This window comes from Condylura cristata, unplaced genomic scaffold, assembly GCF_000260355.1.
Source record: "Condylura cristata isolate star-nosed mole 26May11 unplaced genomic scaffold, ConCri1.0 scaffold00006, whole genome shotgun sequence".
Lineage (NCBI taxonomy): Eukaryota > Metazoa > Chordata > Mammalia > Eulipotyphla > Talpidae > Condylura > Condylura cristata.
The window spans coordinates 55,333,866-55,354,229 of NW_004567107.1; positions in this window are offsets into that span (position 1 = coordinate 55,333,866).

The following is a 20,364-nucleotide window of genomic DNA, read 5'->3' on the forward strand; positions in this document are numbered from 1 at the left end:
TAAGCAGGACACGGGGGAGAATAAGAAGGTGAACATAATTTCAGAGAAGAATTTGAAGGCAGAATATATTGAGTTCTTCAAATTCTGCATTCTGCTAGCCACACTGGAAAGGACTATACATTTGGCAGGGATGGGAAAGGGAGTCAGATAAACATGCAACAATGAGAGGAGAGTCCTTATCCTGTGTTGCTGTGAGAAGCTTGGACTTCCCATGGTGACTGAGACCAACGAGAATATAAAACATGATTAGCCCCATGGGTTCTTACAGAAAAATGAGACATTCATTCTTTTTTTTGTTTTTGTTTTTTAAGATGTATTTATTTATGCATACAGAACTGAGGTACAGGCCAGAGTTGCAAGAGCAGTGAGAGGATTCACCAGAGACAGAGTGGGGAGCAGTGGACAAGACAGGAGAGGTCTACTGTGCCATGTGGGTCACCTCCCTGGCTGGGGCTCGAACTCATTCTGAAGTGGCTGTGGATAGCTTTGTAGTGCTACACTTTAACCCATTGTGCCACCAGGGAGGGCCCCTGGGACATTAGTTCTAAGTATAGTTTCTTCCTTAGAGTAGGGTGGACAGTGATGAAGCTGGTACTGAAAGAGCAAGGCGGTGAACAGAGAAGCTCTGACGCCCTTTTAAGTCAGACTGGGACAGTGTCTATGGGGTAGGAAAATAGTTACACCGAGAGTAAGCTATAAGCCTTAAAATCTTTGACATAATAAATTATGTAATCTAACTCTCAGGACTCATCTAATTAGACTACAGCAATCTATCTATGAGTAGGCCTCAAGTTGCTCCAGCAGATTTTTTTTCTTATTTACCCTTTTATCTCCAGCACCAACTTAGTGCCTGGTATAGAGGAAGTACTTAATAAATGTTTGATGTGCTGAAAGGAAATGCTAAAAATGTCAAAGACATGGTTTTGTTGTGCTGGAATGAAGTAACCTAGTGAGGCATAATATTTTGCTAGAATTCCTACATTGTAACCTTACCAGGCTGGACCTTACTAGGGCACTTACATTTCTAACCACAGATAGCACTTTTATTTTTTACTCATTTAAAGAATTAAAATAGTTTCTGCCAAGAATTGAAACCATAATATATGTGTTTAAGTATTACATTAAGAAATCAATATTTCTAGCTTGCCCTGAGTGCATAGGCATCCTTTAACCCAAGAGTGTGAACAGTGTATATACTTGAGTAATTTCATGAAAAGGAAAGATCAATTAGATCAGCTGACACAAATAAACAAGAGTCCTGCAGACTTGTCTTTAGTTCTAATTTTTTTGCTCTTTAGAGGTATAGGGCTTCCACTTTCTTTGGAGAGTATTATTAGGAAAAAGTTCAATCAAGCACAATGCTCACTCTAAGAATCTGCCATCTGCTCTCAGCCTCTAGTAGAATTTCGTCAGATTTTTCCCTTATTGAGAACTAAAGCTAAAAGCTAAAGAGGTATGGTGGTTGCTAGAATATTTTGCTTAGTTTCTCTCATGCAGAAATCAAAATAAAAGCCAAAGTTAAGAATTTACTGATGAATGAGAAAAGAAAGAAAAATAGAAGTACAGGGTAGTCTTCTCTGGATAAAATACAGACGCAATAAAAAAGATTCAAAGGTGGGGCTCTCCCTGGTGGCACAAGGGTTAAAGCATAGCACTAAGAAGCTATCTGCAGCCACTGCAGCACAAGTTTGATAGCTGGCCAGGGACGTGACCCACATTGCCTGACAGACCTCTCCTGACTTGCCTGCTGCTCCCCCCAGCAGTGTACTTCATCAGTCTGCCTGTTCTGCCCCCCACTCTGTCTCTAGTGAATTGTCTCATGCCCCCTCACTTTTGGCCTATTCCCCAGTTCTTGAATGCTTAGATAAATAAATCTTCAAAAAAAAAAAAAAAGATTCAAAAGAAAAGATTCAAATAAACAAAAATTTATATTAAAAAAATCCTTCATGAGGAGAAGCGCACTGGACTATGGTGATGGCACACGGGTGATTTGGTGATGGGAAGCCCACGGGGATTACAACTGAGATGGAAAAAGGCACAAACGGATGTAAAAATAAACTATTACATTATTTTTTTAAAAGCCTTCATAACTTTATTCAGAATCTCTCAGCCACAAACAGGCATAGTCAGAATTGAATCCCTGGCAATCTGATGATCCCTGGCCTCATGATGAAAACTATGAATTATTCTTCTTTGTCAAGTTTTCCTATGCTGTTATTGAGATATTATTTTCTTCAGTATTTCTGGTTTTCCTTGAAGTGATCATGTAAAATGACCAAGTCTGCTGCCTGAGAAAAGGAATTCACTTGTTTAAAGCTCTAGAAGTTTTGTTGGGATATAGTTTATGGGTGAAGCAAATGGCTGAAATATATTCACCTGGAGCTGATCCCACTTAGCTGTAAGGTTCTATTATTGTCTCTTTTTCAGGACTTGTTTCTAGAGCATTCTCCCAGAAAATTTTGGGAAAAAATATATTCTCATTTCCTTCTTTCCAAAGACTGAGTTTTGAACCCACCCATAGATTAGAACTAATTGCTCCTTCTCCTGGGTTGTAAACACCCCACTCTGTCCTCTACATTAACTCTCATGTCAGTGTGCTTTGAATTAGTTGTTTGATTGCAAGTTTATTTCCCCTACTATGTTAAAATCTCCTTGACCATCAAATTCTGTGTCTTATTCATTCAAGACTACCCTATAACTAGAAGGCTATGATTTTTATTATCCAGTTCAGGAAAATTTTAAAAATGAAAAAGGTAAATGAGTTTACCAGAAGGGGAGGGTGGAAATGGGTAGTAAAGGAGGGAGTGGGCCCAATGGGCTATGGATGGAAGATTATGGGTGCTTTGATGGTGGGCATGGAGTGGTAACATGTATCTGAAGTCATGTGAACCTATACTCTTAAAACATATACAATGTTGTAAACCAACATTTACTGCAATAAAAAAAATAGAATTTAAAAAGCAAAGATACATGAATACCCAAGATACTAAATAGAAAAGTGGACTGGGTTCGGAGCACACCGTGTAAGTTCCAGAATAAATTCTGGCATCACAGACACTAGGTCCCAACCTGATTCTCACACCAGCCCCCTTGTTGACCTCATTGACCTTGAGGTCAATGCTTATTCTCTCTGCACCACAGTTTGCCCAGCTGTACAATGGACATGATGGGACTGTCTGTTTATACTCATTTGAGCGTTAAATAAGAGAAATTTGGGGATGTATATATCTTAGGGTCATCTTATTCTACCTAGGAAGGGTTCAGGAAAAAATGTTAATTAAATCCTTCACTGAAATAAACCTAACTTTCCTCCCAAATTTTTACTTTTATTTCAAATCTTCCTTCCCTTTCTATATTATCTGTAATTCTTAGCTTTTTTTATGCTTTCCTTTGGAATTGCTGTGGGATTTTATCATTTGTGGTATAAAAGTTAACAATGATATAAGAAAAATAAATTCATTTAACCACCCCCCCAAAAAAAAAAATAGAGGATGGTGTAGTATGGTAATATACATCTGAAGAGGTCTGAGTCTGTACTTCTAAATCAGATACCCTATTATAACCAACATTACTTCAATGAAAAATAATATACTATCAGGGCCTCCCTGGTGCCCAGGGGTTAAAGTCTCAGCCCTATCAAACTATTGTAGCCACTGGCATGAGTTTGACTCCAGGCCAGAGAGGTGACCCACAGGCACAACAGACCTCTCTTGCCCACTGTTCCCCTCAGCAGTGTATTTCAGTAGATCCACCTGTTCTGCTCCCCACTCTGTCTCTGGTGAATCCTCTCATCCTCTGCACCTCTGGCTTAAGCCTCAGTTCTTATATGCATAAAGAAATAAAAATAAACCTTTAAAATAACAGTAATACAGTAACAAAAAATATGTGGGTTTTGTCTTTCCATTGCATTTTTGTGTTGGTGAAATTTCAATTCACTGTTTGAGCGCTTGCAGAGTACTTTGCAGCTCAAGGCAGTAATGGGCAGGAGTATCAAGAAGCCTCAGGTTTTAATCAAAAATAACTCTACTGGCCCTCCCTAGTGGCGCAGCGGGTTAAAGCACAGCACTGAGAATCTAGAGCCGCTTCCGCATGAGTTCGATTCCCGCCTGCCCCGGAGGTGACCACATGGTGCGGCAGACCTCTCCTGACCCGCCCGCTGCTCCCCTCAGCAGTGTGCTTCGTCGATCTGCCTGTTCTGTTCCCCACTCTGTCTCTGATGAGGCCTCTCACTGCCCCTGAGCCTCTGGCCTGTACCCCAGTCTGTATGCACAAATAAATAAATCTTTAAAAAAAAAAAAAATAACTCTACCATGTGAGTCAGCAATTTCACTCCTGGGTATCTACCTGAGGAAAGCAAACACATTGATTCAAAAGGATATCTATGCCCTCCTGTGTTCCTGGCAGCACCATTTACAATAGCCGATTTATTGCAACAAGGACAGAAAAGTGGATTCGAAAGATGAAATACTACTCAGCTCTTAAAAAAAGATGAACTCTTGTCATTTGTGGTAACATAGCTGGAGCTGAAGAAGATTATGCTAAGTGAAATGAGTCAGAAGGAGAAAGACTAATTAATACTGGATGGTGCTACTTATTTGTGGACTGTAGGGAAACAAAACAGAGAGTCAGATAAAGGCAAAGTAATAACAAATCCTTAATAGCTGACTGCAAAGCTAAGGCAACCACAGCATGGTGAGCAAGGAAGGGGACCCAGTAGAGCATGGGAGAGGATTTGGGGGGCTCTGGTGGTGGGCATCCTGTGAAACATACACTTGTAGAGGTTAGAATCTAGAGTCTCTAAAATAAATACAGTGTTGCAAACCAACATCCCCTCAATAAATATGATCAGGGAAAAAGTCATTTTTTACCTTATCCTAAATGCACCTCTCTCTTTACCTCTTTCTGACTTTTCTAATACCTCCCCTGAGTAACTCATTGTGAAGTCTTTGTTTCCCTTGGATGCTAGCCAGGCATTTATGCAACTTTGGTCACCTTGAGCTGAATTCCTATGGCCTGGTTTGAGACTGGCCCCCAGGTTGGCATGGCTCCAGGGAGATTGGGACGTTCTCCATTCACGGTGTGATTCTGTACCCACAGTTCTGACAGCTGAGCTAATCGTATGCTCACAGGATAATCCCTTTACTATTGTTCTCTAGTCATGACTTGGCCCATTCTGTTTCATCACCCTGCTTTCTCTGGGGACAGGTGAAGCTATGCTTAGAGGTAGGACTTGGTTGGGCTCACCCAACCTCCAACAAAGTTATAGAATTCCCAGCCTCAGACCTTTTATTGTTATCTACCACCAGGAATTTTTAGTGTCAATATGTGCAGGTACTATTAGCTAGCAAAATTTATCATCAACTTCAATACATGAATGATCCATCTGAACTAGCTTGTTAGGGAGAATATTAAATTCATCTTTCAAGGAGTCAGCTCACTTATGTGAGCCCCTTTCTATCTTTCATCTACCAAACTGAGCAGACTTCTGGAGCCTTTTAAAATTTTGTTAGAGGGGCCTTCCTGGTGGCACAATGGGTTAAAGCACAGCACTATGAAGCTCTCCACAGCATGAGTTCAAGCCCCTGCCAGGGATCTGACCCACATGGGTCCTCTCCTGTCTCGCCCGCTGCTCCCATTAGCAGTACATTTCAGTCAATCTGACTATTCTGCTTCCCACTCTGTCTCTGGTGAATCCTTTCAACTCCCACACCTCTGGCCTATACCCCAGTTCTTGTATGCATAAGTAAATAAATCTTTTAAAAAATAATAAACTTTTCTCTTTTCATTGAGGCACTTATAGACTTAATACAAATATCCTGCAGAACACATATGAACCAGAAACAGTGATGAGAGAAAAAAGTGATATAAAGTCAGCCCAACTCACAATTTGGCAGTGGGCAGCTATTGACAAGTAACAGTCTGTCACTCCCAGCAAATAAGCTAAGAGGAACTTCTGCAGCTTTCTGTTTCCTGATTTTGAACAACACAGTTTAGAGAAGTTATCAAAATATATACTAAAGAACATGCATTTTTCACATATCTAATATAAGAACCTGGTAACTATCTTACTGTAAACATCTTATGCTGAATTTTGGAATTTAAGAATTTTGCTTAAAATTCAAAACTCCGGCCCTCCCTGGTGGTGCAGGTGGTTAAAGCACAGCACTAAGAAGCTAAAGCCACTTCAGCATGAGTTCAATCCCTGCCCTGGAGGTGATCCACATGGCACAGCAGACTTCTCCTGACCTGCCCACTGCTCCCCTCAGCAGTGTACTTCCTCAGTCAGCCTGTTCTGCTCCCCACTCTGCCTCTGGTGAATCTTCTTACCACTCCTACACCTCTATCCTGTACCTCAGTTCTGTATGCATAAATAAATACATATTTTTAAAAAGAATTCAAAACTCAAAACAATAAATGAAAAGTATGATAAAATAATAAATGAAGAGTATGGTATAAGAGAATGAAAGGGTGAGGTATTGTTCTCTAAGTCTATAGTGATTCTATAAGTGTAGACTTCAGGCAGAGCACCTCTCTTTTACCAAATCATAGATGTTTGGGTTGCCATCTGCTCTACACACCTGCCTCCTACAATTTATTGACCAGAGGTCCACTGGGGGGCAGAGCTCATGCCTGGTGCCACATCCCTCTGAAAGGCATAGTGTCTGACACCCCACTTCACCTAACAGTGTGACGGGGAGAATAACCATTGTTGATAATTTGTAATGTATTAGAAAAGGTTACATGTTCTATTCCACTTAATTCTGGGGCAGTTATCATGCTTTTACAGGTAACTATTATAAGATTCAGAGAGTCATGGATCTTGATAAAACAGAGCCAACAATGTGGTTGTTAAAGGGTGAAAATTTGCATCTGACCCCAGAACTCATGTCAGCTCCCAGGAAGGTGGCTTTCCTAGCAACTGTCTCCCTGGTATCTGCCAACATCTGCACCCTCTCTCTAAGAATGTACAATAGCAATGGACCCCGAACAAAAGCAGGGAATTGGCAAGAACCTGTCACATAGCAGCTCTCTACATTTGTGCTGTGAAGACCAAGTTCCTCAGGAGTTGAAACTTAGGAACAGGTAAGTCAGTCACAGAGTCTCTTTTTTTGCTCCAGTTCATGACAGCAGACACTATCAAGTCAGTCCCGGGGGCCTTGAGGGGATTCTCTTGCCTTCAATCCAGAAAGGCAAACTATTTCAAACTCTTTTTTTTTATCCGTATTTGTCACTGGTATCCTACACTATCAAAAGTGAAGCTTTCATGCAGTTATCAAAAAAAATTATGGTCTCACATATGCATGACTTATTTCTGTGAGATACAAGACTTTTGTGGCCCTCCCTGGTGGCGCAGCAGGTTAAAGCACTGCACTGAGAAGCTAAAGCCACTTCCGCATGAGTTCGATTCCCACCTGCCCCGGAGGTGACCACATGGCGTGACAGACCTCTACTGGCCCGCCCGCTGCTCCCCTCAGCAGTGTACTTCGTCGATCTGCCTGTTCTGCTCCCCACTCTGTCTCTGGTGAAGCCTCTCACCACCCCTGAGCCTCTGGCCTGTACCCCTGTTCTGTATGTACAAATAAAATAAATCTTTAAAAAAAAAAAAAAACACCAAGACTTTTGTGATAGGAGGGGATGGATGTGCTACCTTACTGTGGTGATCACTTCATGATCTTTGTGAATCAGATCTTCATGTTGTGTACTTTAATCTTACACCATGTTATAGTCAATTATGTCTCAATAGATCCAGAAGGAAAGATTTCTGTGTTTTACACACTGTGTGAAGAATCTACTCATCTTGCCCCCCATCCTTTCTCCCCCTGCTTCAAAACCAAAGGTTCCTGAAAACTATAGCTCATATAATATTTCACATTAAGAGAACAGCTTTTTATACAGAAGTCATAATATGTTTACAGCCCCCATAATGATGGGTGGATGCATGGAGAGACAGACAGACGGACACACGCACCATATCTTATTGGTTCTGTTTCTCTGAAGACTTCTGACTAATGCACCTGGCATAATTCTCCTGCTAGAAACTAACCAGCACTTTTACAAGGCAAGCAAGAGAAAAGGATTAGTTTGATTTTCTCATGACTAGCTTTCCTGCCCCCATTCCCTGGGCAAAAGGCAGTAGGAGTGAGATCCTAGATGAAAAAGCCATCACTCTGCTCTCTGCTCCTGCTAATGCCCCAGGGGCCTGAGCCACCAGCCAGGGAAGGCCTGCGTTTATTGGTATCTACCAGCCAAATTTAGGTCATGTACCTTTTCCCAAAAAGTCATGGATTATCTGAAGCTGAACATTTGTCTCCAGTAGTAAGAGCTGATTTTATTTTTCTTTATTTTTTTAATGTATTCATTTATTTTTTAAAAAGATTGATTTACTTATACATACAGAACTGGGGTACAGTCCAGAGGTGCACGGGTGTTGAGAGGATTCATCAAGACAGAGTGGGGAGCAGAACAGGCAGATCGACGAAGTACACAGCTGAGGGGAACAGCAGACGGGTCAGGAGAGGTCCGCTACCCATGTGGGTCACCTCCAGGCTGGAGGGGATCGAACTCATGCTGAAGTGGCTTTAGCTTCTTAGTGCTGTGCTTTAAACCGCTGCACCACCAGGGAGGGCCCTTATTCATTTATTTTTAACTGAGGTAACATTGAGGCAGCCCCACCGGGTATTACCATCACAGTGTCCACCACCAACTCCACCACCACAGGCCATGACTCCTCCCTTCCTCCCTGTGAGGACAGATCAAAGATAGCAAAGCCCACACCCCTAGAAGTACTTTCCTGCCCTTCAGCAGTCACTGTTTTTAGCCCAGCTCCCTCCTCTGTTGAAATGTAAGCATTTCCTTTAGCTCTTTCTGGATGTGTAAGGATCTGATTTTATTCTTCATTATCAATTCCAAGGGGACCATCTATCGATCCTCAACATTGCTGCCAAACTACATTAAGTTCTGCTCTTAAAACCAGAGCTTGCATACCTTTAAAAATGAAAACAATACAGGGGTGACTTGGAAGATTGATTACACCACCTTATAAAGATTTAAAGGGCACAATTTTCAAATTAAAGGGCAAATTTTTGAATTTTCTATGTTCTAATAAAATCTCAGTGTAATAACCAGTCGCTTCTTATGATAAAACTTAAAAAGCTGAAAACAATTTAATATCTTGTTTTTCAATCCATTCTCCACACCAGATTACAAATTAAGTCACAATTTAATCTCCACTTAAAACACATCAGTGATCCATGTGCCCTATAGGATATAATCAGAACTCCTCCTCCCCGTGTTATAAAGCCATCAGAGACTCAAATGCGCTGGGAGCAGAGTTAATACTGGAACAGAGGAAAGAGGTCTGGGACAAGCTGTGTCATCCACAGGTCCATGGAAGTTATAAAAGAATTGCCAGACCCTCTGAATATTCTAAGAAATCTTAAAGTCCAGATTTTTCCATGTAAAAAACCCTAAAATGTAAATGTTAACTTTTTTTAACAATTTTTTTAAAGATTTATTTATTTATGCATACAGAACTGGGGTACAGGCCAGAGGTGCAGGGGCCGTGAGAGGATTCACCAGAGACAGAGTGGGGAGCAGAACAGGCAGATCTACGACGTACACTGCTGAGGGGAGCAGCAGGCAAGACTGGAGAGGTCTGCTGTGCCCTCTCCCCGCGCCCATGGGGCTAGAACTCACACTGAAGCAGCTGTGGCTCACTTGCAGTGCTGAGCTTTCCACCAGAGAGGGCCCTGACATTTATTTTTTTTAAACACCAAGTGAGCCAATCAAAACCCATCTAATTTCTAAATTCAGCCTACAGGTCCACTCTGTCCCCCCATAGGGTTTCAGCACTTTCCGGCTGCTGAAACAGCCTACACTCAGATCCCAGTCTGACAGGCGAGCTCTGTAAAGGCACTGCTGGTTCTCACTTTGGTACCTCAGTCACATGTCCCCCACATCCCCCTCCTGCCTTCTGTTCTTCTGTTATGTGTCCACAAGCCCCTTCCTGAACCCTTTTCTTTTCTTTTTTAAGATTTATTTATCTTATGCATACAAGAACTGGGGACTGAAATACACTGCTGAGGGAAGCAGTAAGGCAGACAGGAGAGGTCTGCGGAGTCATGTAGGTCAACTTCCTTGCTCGGGATCAAACTTGAACTGCAGATAACTTCATAGTGCTGAGACTTAGCCCCTTGCACCACCCGGAGGCCCTCATCCTTGAGCACTTTAACCCATTCTTCTGTATGTCTCAGTTTCTAATCATGTAGAAATGGTCTTGCTAGAAAAATGCAAAACTAAAATAATGGTCAAAAATCTAAACCTCTGAGCCTTCTGAATTCATTTGCCCTAGATTCAGCATCAGTGAAAAGTGGGTGTGGCTTGACCCAGTGATAACCCCATTAGGGAATTTTTCTTGATGCAAACAGCAATTTAAGCAAATATGCCCTTCTGTTTTTTCTAGTGCTCTTTGTTATTTTAGCAAAATCCTAGTTGGGCTTCATGTGGGAAATCAAAGAACTGAAGACAGAAGGACTTTTCATCCCATGCAGAAATGCAACAAAATGCTTTTTATTCCCATCAAGCAATTATTTATCTGAATGGCTAAGGAATGGGAGATCTTATAAGAAAGTAAGAGCTAGACCAGCCTCTGCTCCTGCATCCAGAAGAACGTTTCACAGGTCTGTTAAAAGTTTAGAGGCAAGTTTGACACTCTCAAAAGCTAGTGGGAACCTATACCCCTAAATTACAGAGAGTGTTGGAAACCAATGTTACCTACCTCAATTTTTTTTTAATAGTATATTTTTTTAAAGTCAATGGGTCTGCATTTTCCTTTGTGGTTTAAGTACCCTAATTGTAGGCACCATTCCTGTTTTTAATCTGACATAAACTTCAACTTAAGTTACTAAATGTTTAGAAAGGGCGACAATCTAATAATATGTAAGGGACTTTGAGGTACTGTGTTGACACTTAAATAATGTAGCCAAGGACAACGCAAGAAGTCGTTTAGTCATTATTAATCAGTAATCTAAAAGCATTGTGTCTGTGCCCAAGTGTGTTTCTCTTGGCTAACGTCTGTGAATTGATCATGGAAAAATCTGATAAAAGAACATTCTAAAAGTACGCAGTAAAATCCAAATGATCGCCATCAATTACAGCACACCTTTTGTGTGGCTCTAACTTGACATTTTAAAACATTTTAGTTATCACCTTGCTTCAAAATGAACAATACCCCTGTGGTTAAAATTCTACTTGCCTTTCATAGAGATATTTAAGACCTAAAGGGCTTAATCCTTTATTTCATATTGATTTGTAGTTTTTGAAATAAAGATTTCATGTCCCCCATATGTTTTATTTCTCCCCCTAGTCTTGTTCTGTGCTCAGGACCCATGAAACACACTGACATCTGCTGGTCATTGTTATAAAACTCTGTGAACAGTTTTGGGGTCCTCGAGCAAAAAACTATGAAAAACCACATTGTGCTAGAAGCAGCTGAGGCAAATTATAGTATAGTATACTTGCTACTTTAAAATTGACCTTTCAATTACTATGTTTCCCTGCCTTCTGCTTTCTTTCTTTCTCTTTCTTTCTCATATGCAGCAAGTATGACTAAAGCATTAGACAATGTTGATCTGTAGGTTTAGAAAAAAAAAGCAAACTTTTGCTGCCCTCTGCTGCTTCAGTTTCTTAGCTTGCCTGAGCTAACCTTCTCTCTTGCTAAACCTAAAACATAATTAATCTGTTTGCTCTCCCACTCATTCATCTAACCATTCACTCATTCAATGAGTGAATATAAACCATGCTACAAACCCAAGAAGCATGCATTATACAAGATGCCTGGGACACAAAGCTGGCAATGTGGCAAGGAATGAAAAAGGAAAGAAAGATTTTAAAATTCTCCAAATTCACATGAAAAAAATCTATGTTAAAGTGTCCCTAGAGGCCCTCCTTGGTGGTGCAACAGGTTAGGACGCAGCACTGCAAGCTGGCTGCAGCCGCTTCAGTGAGAGTTCAATCCACAGCCCCAGAGGTGACCACATGGCATGGCAGACCTCTGCTGGCCTGCCCACTGCTCCCCTCAGCAGTGTACTTCGTGGATCTGCCTGTTCTGCTTCTCACTGTCTCTGGTGAAGCCTCTCCCTGCCCCTGCACCTCTGGCTTGTACCCCAGTTCTGTATGAATAAATAAATCTTAAAAAAGGGGGGGTCCCTAGAGTTCAACTCTGCATATCAAATCTGTGATGTTTGGGCTAAATAATAATCTGAGGAAAGGAAGTCAAAAGAATGGGAAAATGAGGACAAAGAGGACAGGAGGACAAGGAGAATGCGGGAGAGAGAGGGAAAGAGACAGCGAGTGGCACAGTGGTCCCTGGAGACATCATCAGTACAACAGCACCGAGAGACAGCTTGTGTGGCTTCCTCTTTATTTAAAGTCCATTATAAACCTAAAGCTTTTTTTTTTTAAAGATTTATTTATTTGTGCATACAGAACTGGGGTACAGGCCAGAGGCTCAGGGGCGGTGAGAGGCTTCACCAGAGACAGAGTAGGGAGCAGAACAGGCAGATCGACGAAGTACACTGCTGAGGGGAGCAGTGGCGGGTCAGGAGAGGTCTGCCGAGCCATGTGGTCACCTCCAGGGCAGGCGGGAATCGAACTCTTGCGGAAGTGGCTTTAGATTCTCAGTGCAACACTTTAACCCGCTGCGCCACCAGGGAGGGCCCAAACCTAAAGCTTTTAAGTAAAGAGTAGAGAGAGGTCAACAAGAATATCTCCTTTGGAACAAAATGTGTGTCTAATGTTTTTATTAATTTAGACAATTTTGTTAGGTTGTCTAAACTAAAATTTTGCATCTGCCACAAGATCTCTGGGGAAACCTAAGAACATTTTAGCAACACCATGCAGCCTTCTCCTTCCTTCCGCTCCACGTGACCAGCAAGAGAAAGTCTCACAGTATGGTAAGAAGCATATTCTTTAAGTCATCACTTGGAACATGTGGCAATACCAAGAGAGGTCCCTTATCTCTATGAAATGCAGTGACTCCCTTTTCACCTTCCTCTCCCTTGATAGAGCTATCTAGGAACTGTTCCCCAAGATCTCCGTCACATATCACCTCCTCTGGAAAGGTTTTCTCAATTATTCCCACACTGCCAATCTGATTTAGATCTCCCCTCTTCCAATTTCCCTCAGCACTTTATAAATACACTTCTCACTTACTCTGAAAAGATTGCTCAATTGTTAATAAGCTCCTCTGCAACCACAGCTTCCTTATGGATTATCTTTTCCACCTTTTTGCCTTTACTGAAACCTGATCAACCAACCACCTGATACCCCACACCCCCAACTCTCTCACCAGGGAAGCTGATATTCTCCCATTCCCCTAATAGATAGGAATGAGGGCAGGTTGCATTCTCCTGGTTCCTGGCTACTGACTGAATTTGTTTCCATGACCTCCATAAAATGAATACTATTGTGAGGATCTTTGTAGCATCCTGTGGCTTTGATTTGTCAACCCCTTGAGCAATTAGACTCTGATTTATCATCTTCCTTTTATCCCAAGTCCCAGGAGACACAGTGTGAATTTAGACAACACTCACCAAAACACCTTCTATTCTATCTGAATATCTGATGAAGTTGTTCACTCCATATATCTGTCCATAAAGTGGGGCTACTATGCTTCTAGAAACTTCAGTGTCAATATTTCCCTTCAGGGTCTCTCCTCCCCGTCACTTCTCTGAGACTTCTGTTCTTTGACTCTCCATTTTCATTCATCACACTCCTCCTTCTCAGCCTCTTTGCTGCATGTCAGGCTGGACTCCTAAAGTTGATAATGTGAACTCACACCCCCCTTCCCAACACCCTCCATTTTTAGAGACCCCTCTCTAATTACACAATAGTAGGGAGATAGCCGCCTGGAAATCCTGTGCCACTTCAATTACTGGTCCTTACTCTGCTGTGGCCCCACAACTATGTAAAAAAAATGGGCCACTAGTCTCAGGCCCATTCTGCAACCTCCGTTCTTACTTTGTTGAGAAGATTAGCCATCAGGAGTGACCCCCAGTTCACAACACTTACTCTGAACTTTACCTGTAGCTTCTCTCTTCCTGCCTTTCCTCGAGACCCTGCCTCCATGCTCTGCTACGGTTCAATGCTACTTGCCAGCACCTCTGACCCCATCCCTCTCGGGTGCTCTGGGATTTTACCCCACTAACCATCCTCTCTACTAGTATCTTCCATTTTTGTCTCTGTGTGAACTTTCCACTCACATATTTCATACTCTCCCATCATTAAAAGAAAGGGGTAAAATAGACTTCCTCTCCTTTTCTAGTCACATGTCTCAATGCTTCCTCTTGTTTCATTTCAAAGGAACTGTTGTCTCTTTCCTTCATCTATCTCTAGCCTGTTCATGCTTTTCAGTCTAGTCAGATTTGCCTCTTGATAATCAACATGAGTGTTTTATTTCTACATTTAATATTACATAGTCAGCTGGAGTTGATGGCTCCATGTGTCTAAAGGAATATTTAAAAAGTATTTGGGGCCCAGCCTGGTGGCACAATGGGTAAAAGTGCAGCACTATGAAGCTATCCCCAGCCACTGGAGCATGAGTTCCATCCTGACCCCGGAAGTGACCTACATGGCCCACCAGACCTCTCCTGACCCCACCCACTGCTTCCCTGACCTGTGTATTTCAGTCAATCTGCCTGTTCTGCTCCCCACTCTGTCTGTCGGTCTGTCTCTCTCTCTCTCTCTCTCTCTCTCTCTTTCTCACACCCACACACACCCACACATACAGCCACACCTCTGGCCTATACCCCAGCTCGTGTATGCATAAATAAACCTTTAAAAAAATAAAAATAAACTACTCTCTCCAACTTCAATTCCTGTCATATCCCTCCATCTCTTTCTCTCCCTCTCACACATATGCACACATACACACCTCCTCCCTAACATCTTGGTTTACCCCTTAACAATAATTCTTTCTCCAGGAAGACCAGGAAATGTACCCAATGGCAGTCTCCACTTCATCATTAGCATACTGTTTTACAAAATCTGACTGCTTTCTCTCCTCTCACTAATCTCATAGTCCTTGAGAGCAAAGAAAAAGGTCATTTGTCCTTCTCTCTTTATCACGTAGCCTAAAGCCAGCATGGTGGAATGAACAATACAGGGAATTTAAAGTACAGATTTGGCAATTCAGACCAATTTAGGACTGAATCCCAATTACCCTGGTTATATAAATATAAGAAGATTTTCTATGTTGCTGAGCCTCCTTGATAATAGCGATTGGGGCTCACCCTTAAGATTTCTTAAACATCACACTTCTTCTAAAGTTGTGTCATCTTCATTTGCTCTGATTTCTGTAAAATTCACTGAATCCCTGAAAGAAGTAACATTTTACTTCTTGCTATAGGACACCTACAGTTTAAGAGAAATGACAGGCTTGATTGAGTTAAGACCTCAAGCAGACAAGTTGACTTTTTATTTATTTTTTTATTTTATATATGTTTTTTAACATCATTTTTCATTTTGCACATTTTTTTCATCTCAGTTGTAATCCCAGTGGAGGTCCCACCACCACTTTACCCATGGGCCGTCACCATAGTCCCATGTGCTCTTCCCACCCCAGTTTTGATCCTGTTCCCCTCTTACAGAATGTCTCTGGTGTATAGTTGTTCGTTGATTTTTGTTGCTTTTTTTTTTTTAAGACTTATTTATTTATGCTTACAGAACTGAGGCGCAGGCCAGAGATGTTGTGGGTGAGAGGATTCACCAGAGACAGAGTGGGGAGCAGAAAAGGAAGACTGACAGAGTACACTGCTGAGGGGAGCAGCGGGCGGGACAGCTCCCTAGCCAGGGATGGAACTCGTGCTGTGGTGGATTTGGAGAGCTTCATAATATGGTGCTGTAACTCCCTGAGCCATCAGAGAGAGCCCAATTTTCATTTTTACTTTATGACAATTATTTGTCTTTCCTGATTCCTTATACTCCTGCTATGAGTGAAACAGTATAGTATTTTTCTTTTTCTTTCTGGCTTATTTCACTAAGTATGACCCCTTCCAGCTCCTTCCATGTTGTTGCAAAGGGCAAGTCATCTTTTTTAAAAAGCTAATAAGCAAAAATAGAGAGGTAAGAGTGATCTTACATCTTTCAGCCTCATTTATAAAACAGGGATTAAAACAGCATTCAGATCAAAAGGTAACTATGAGGATTAAATTAAGAATATATTTTTTAATAAATATTATCTGGAGCCCTCCCTGATGGTGCAGTGGGTTAAAGCACAGCCCTGCAAGCTGGCAGCAGCCACTTCAATGCCAGTTCCATCCCCGCCCCTGTAGTGACCCCATGGTGCAGCAGACCTCTCCTATCTCACCGCTGCTCCCCTCAGCAGTGTGCTTTGTTGATCTGCCTGTTCTGCTCCCCAGTCTGTCTCTGGTGAATCCTCTCACTCTCTGCACCTCTGACCTGTACCCCAGTTCTGTATGCATAAATAAAATACAATAAAATCTTTTTAAAAATAAATATTTTTTATTGTTGATCTTGAAGATGCTCAGAGGACTAACATGACCCATTTATCTGTAATACTTTATTTCAAAACAGCAATGGATTTGTTAGGGGGAGATGAGAGGGGGTAAACAATGTTTCTGGCGCTATTTCCTGTATCTTTGTTTTTTTCCTCTGCTCACAAGTGCACCTGAAGTTCTACAAGCATAATAAAGAGTATTAGCCACAAAAAAGGGTCATTTGTGGACCATTCATTGTCTTAGTTCAGCTGTAACTATATCCTTTGCCAGGGTGGTTTAAACAACAAACTTATTTCTCATGACACCATTCATCCCTGCTCAGTTCCTGATACCCTGAGCAGAGCTATTATGCTGTGAAATTAAAACAAACTTCAGCATTTGTAATTCCTCAGTCCTTTTATAGAAATGTATTTTTAAAATTTATTTACTTATATATACAAGAGCTGGGGTCCAGGCCAGAGTACAGGAGCTAAGAGGATTTATCAGAGACAGAGGGGTTCAGAATAGGTAGATTGTCTGAAATACACTGTTAGGGGAGCAGGGGGGCAAGACAAGAGAGGTTTGCCCTGTGGGTCAGCTCCCTGGCCAGAGATTGAATTCCTGCTGCAGTGGCTGTGGGTAGCTTCATATTGGTGTGCTTTAACCCCGTGTGCCACCAGGAAGGCCCCTTCTCAGTCCTTTTTTTTTTTTTTTTTTAAGATTTATTTATTTATTCATACAGAACTGGGGTACAGGCCAGAGATGTGGAGGGTGAGAGGATTCACCAGAGACAGAGAGGGAAGCAGAACAGGCAGATCTATGAAGTACACTGCTGAGGGGAGCAGCGGGCGGGTCAGGAGAGGTTTGCCACGCCGTGTGGTCACCTCCGGGGCAGGCGGGGATCGAACTCATGCGGAAGTGGCTTTAGTTTCTCAGTGCAGTGCTTTAACCCGCTGTGCCACCAGGGAGGGCCTCTCAGTCCTTTTTTATAGAGAGCAGGAATGAATGTCTCCCTTCTTCACCAGGGAGATGCATGGGATTCAGGCCTTCATCTTACAGTTCACTTACCCTATAATAAGTCTATTTCATCCAGAACTCAAGGGTAAGTAGGCATTTCACCCAGGAGAATATATTCTTAATATTCAGCCTTATTCTAGGGTAAGTGGAACAATGGATGTTTCTTCACTATATCCACATAAGTAATTTATATCATCTTCAACAGTCTCCAGAAATAAAAGGATAGATACAATCTGCAGTGAATTTTGAAGGCAAAATGACTTGGTAATATTTCTAGCCCCCTCTTCCTACTTTAGGGTCATATGGACTTAGACCAGAGAAAAAAGGATGGCGAAAGCAAAAGGAGTAGAATTTGATTGGATTGCAATGACTGAACTGAATAATCAGGAGGAATCTCCAGTGTGTTGAAGCACATCAAAACTGACCCTACTCATCTCATCTTAAAACTTTTTGCTCTCCTTTTGACAAAGAAACAGATGCCAAGTGAGCTGTTATCATTGCACACTACATTTTCACAAAGGGCATTAGAAGTGACTGCCACTTAAAACTCACTATATTTTTAGAGAAAGTTAACTTCTATTTCCCTCTACAAAGTATGCCACAATAAAACATATTGTAAAGATTTGCATCAATTATTTTCTTTAAGTAACATTTTCTTTACTTGCGCCAGCTTACTAAGCCTTTTCATTCTGCTAATGGGAGAATGGGAGGGTTTTTTCTTATTTTCTGTGGGTCTGCTAATCCTAAGTGGCCCTTGGGCCATAATTTTGCTACCGGCAGTGCTGCATTCCTATACAAAGTCAGAACTGCCTTTCGGTAACCGGTCAGTCAGTCATAGGAGTCAAACCTTACAAGGTGCCTTTCAACTCAATCAAAAGAAGAAATCTTGATCACCCTTGTGTACATCAGAAGGTATGATCAAGAACACCCAGGGAGCTGATGACACATGCTTACACTTACCCTGACTCATATGTCACAAGGTATGGCCAGGAATGCCCAGGGGGCTGAGGACCTTGTTGGGTCCTTTGCCTGGACAGACCTCCCCACCTCCCCCACAGAATCATATGCACACTGTTGTGTGGAAACAAAGAATGAGCCATGGGTGCTGGAACAGAAAAACAGGAGGCAGGAAGTGTTCCTGCCTTGTGTTTGCTACCTTGTGTTTACGTGACTGTTCTTTGACCCCCATGTTATGGTCGCATGTTATTGATGCACTTGCTGAGAGCTTCTGCCAACCCCCAACCCCAGGCTCCATGCTGAAGGGTATAAATAGGGAAGGAGAGAAAAATAAAGTGTGCCTTTGCTTGCTGACCAAGAAGTGTGTGCTTTAATCCTGACGTCCTTCGCTCAGACCATCTCTGCTGTTGTGCTGGTGTGGCAAACCTGATATATGACAAGGGACCCCAGAAGCTGATTAGTGGAACACCTTGTTGATAAGATTTAAACCCTGACTGGTGAACTAGGGCTGATCTCAACTACAGTACTGAGTCATCAGTGGATAAGAAGTACCTGAATAGCAGGCTCATAATCTGATACAATAGATGGACAGTTCCACACTTTTCCTTTTTCTACTCCCTTTTACAATAAATACTCTATGATTATTCTATCAATAAAAAGGCCAGGATCTTACTCTTGAGCAGCATCCTGCATTATGTAGCCTGTTCCACGACTCCTGTTTCTTTAGCAGTGTGGTGGTGTTCAAGGCAACAGTTTTCTTAAAATATTAGTCTAGGTTCCTTCCTGGTGGTGCAGCAGGTTAGAACACAGCAAGTGAGCTATAGTCACTGTAATGTGAGTTCGACCCCCATCCGGGAGGTGATCCACATGGCGTGGCAGACTTCTCCTGACCAGCCCTCTGTTCCCCTCAGCAGTGTACTTCATCCATCTACCTGTTCTGCTCCCCACTGTCTCTCATGAACCCCCTCACTGCCCCTCACTGCCCCTGCACCTCTGGCCTGTACCCCAGTTCTGTATGCATAAATAAATAATATATATGTATATATATTAGAATATATGTAAATATATATATATATTAGTCTAAATAATAATCAATGAATATCAGACAAGTAAAAGAGATTTAGAAAGGGCTAATTAATTAGGCTCTAGATGAAAAAAGACCCAAGTATCCAACTCCTCAGTTGGAGGGGCTGCTAATGCCTACAAGATATAATTTGTTTAGGGGGGGTCTATCTTCTGGCAGAAGGGTAGAACTAGGTGGAAACTTAACTTTCTGGTACCTCAAAGCTCATAAATTGGTGAAGATTCGAGATGAGTAGCAGCTATAAACCTCGGGCTCCCCTGAGTAGTATGGCTTGTGCCCCCATAAACCAAGTAGTAGAAAGGCTGTTAGAAAACTTCTAGCAAGGTCCCCAGTTTCCTGAGCACCCCAATCTTCTACTTTCATTTCTGTTACTATTTCACTTTATGATTTAAAAGAAATAGGTGATTTTATAGCTTAAAACAAATAAAACTATGTTGTAAAAGTCAAAGCAAGAACAGATAAAGAGTAAAAGTTTAAATCGGTGATAAAAGCAGCACGGGGACAGGGAGATTTTGACCACAACTGTACTTGTGTCTGGTTCGGTGGTGCTGTTGGGAAAGAGGTGAGCCTATCTATCCTTCCGCAGCCATTCCGCCACTGTTACAGGACAGCAAATCTGTTTCAGGACAGGGGAAGAGGGACACCCCTGAAGCCCCAAACCTGCCTGCTCTAAGTGGGTTCTACCATCTGCCGCGTTAAGACAAAACCTATAAAACTTTAATGAAAAAGGGACTTAAATACAGTAAATATACAATACGGAACACAAAGAATATAACTTCTAAATCAAACACCTGAAGTTACCCATCCCCT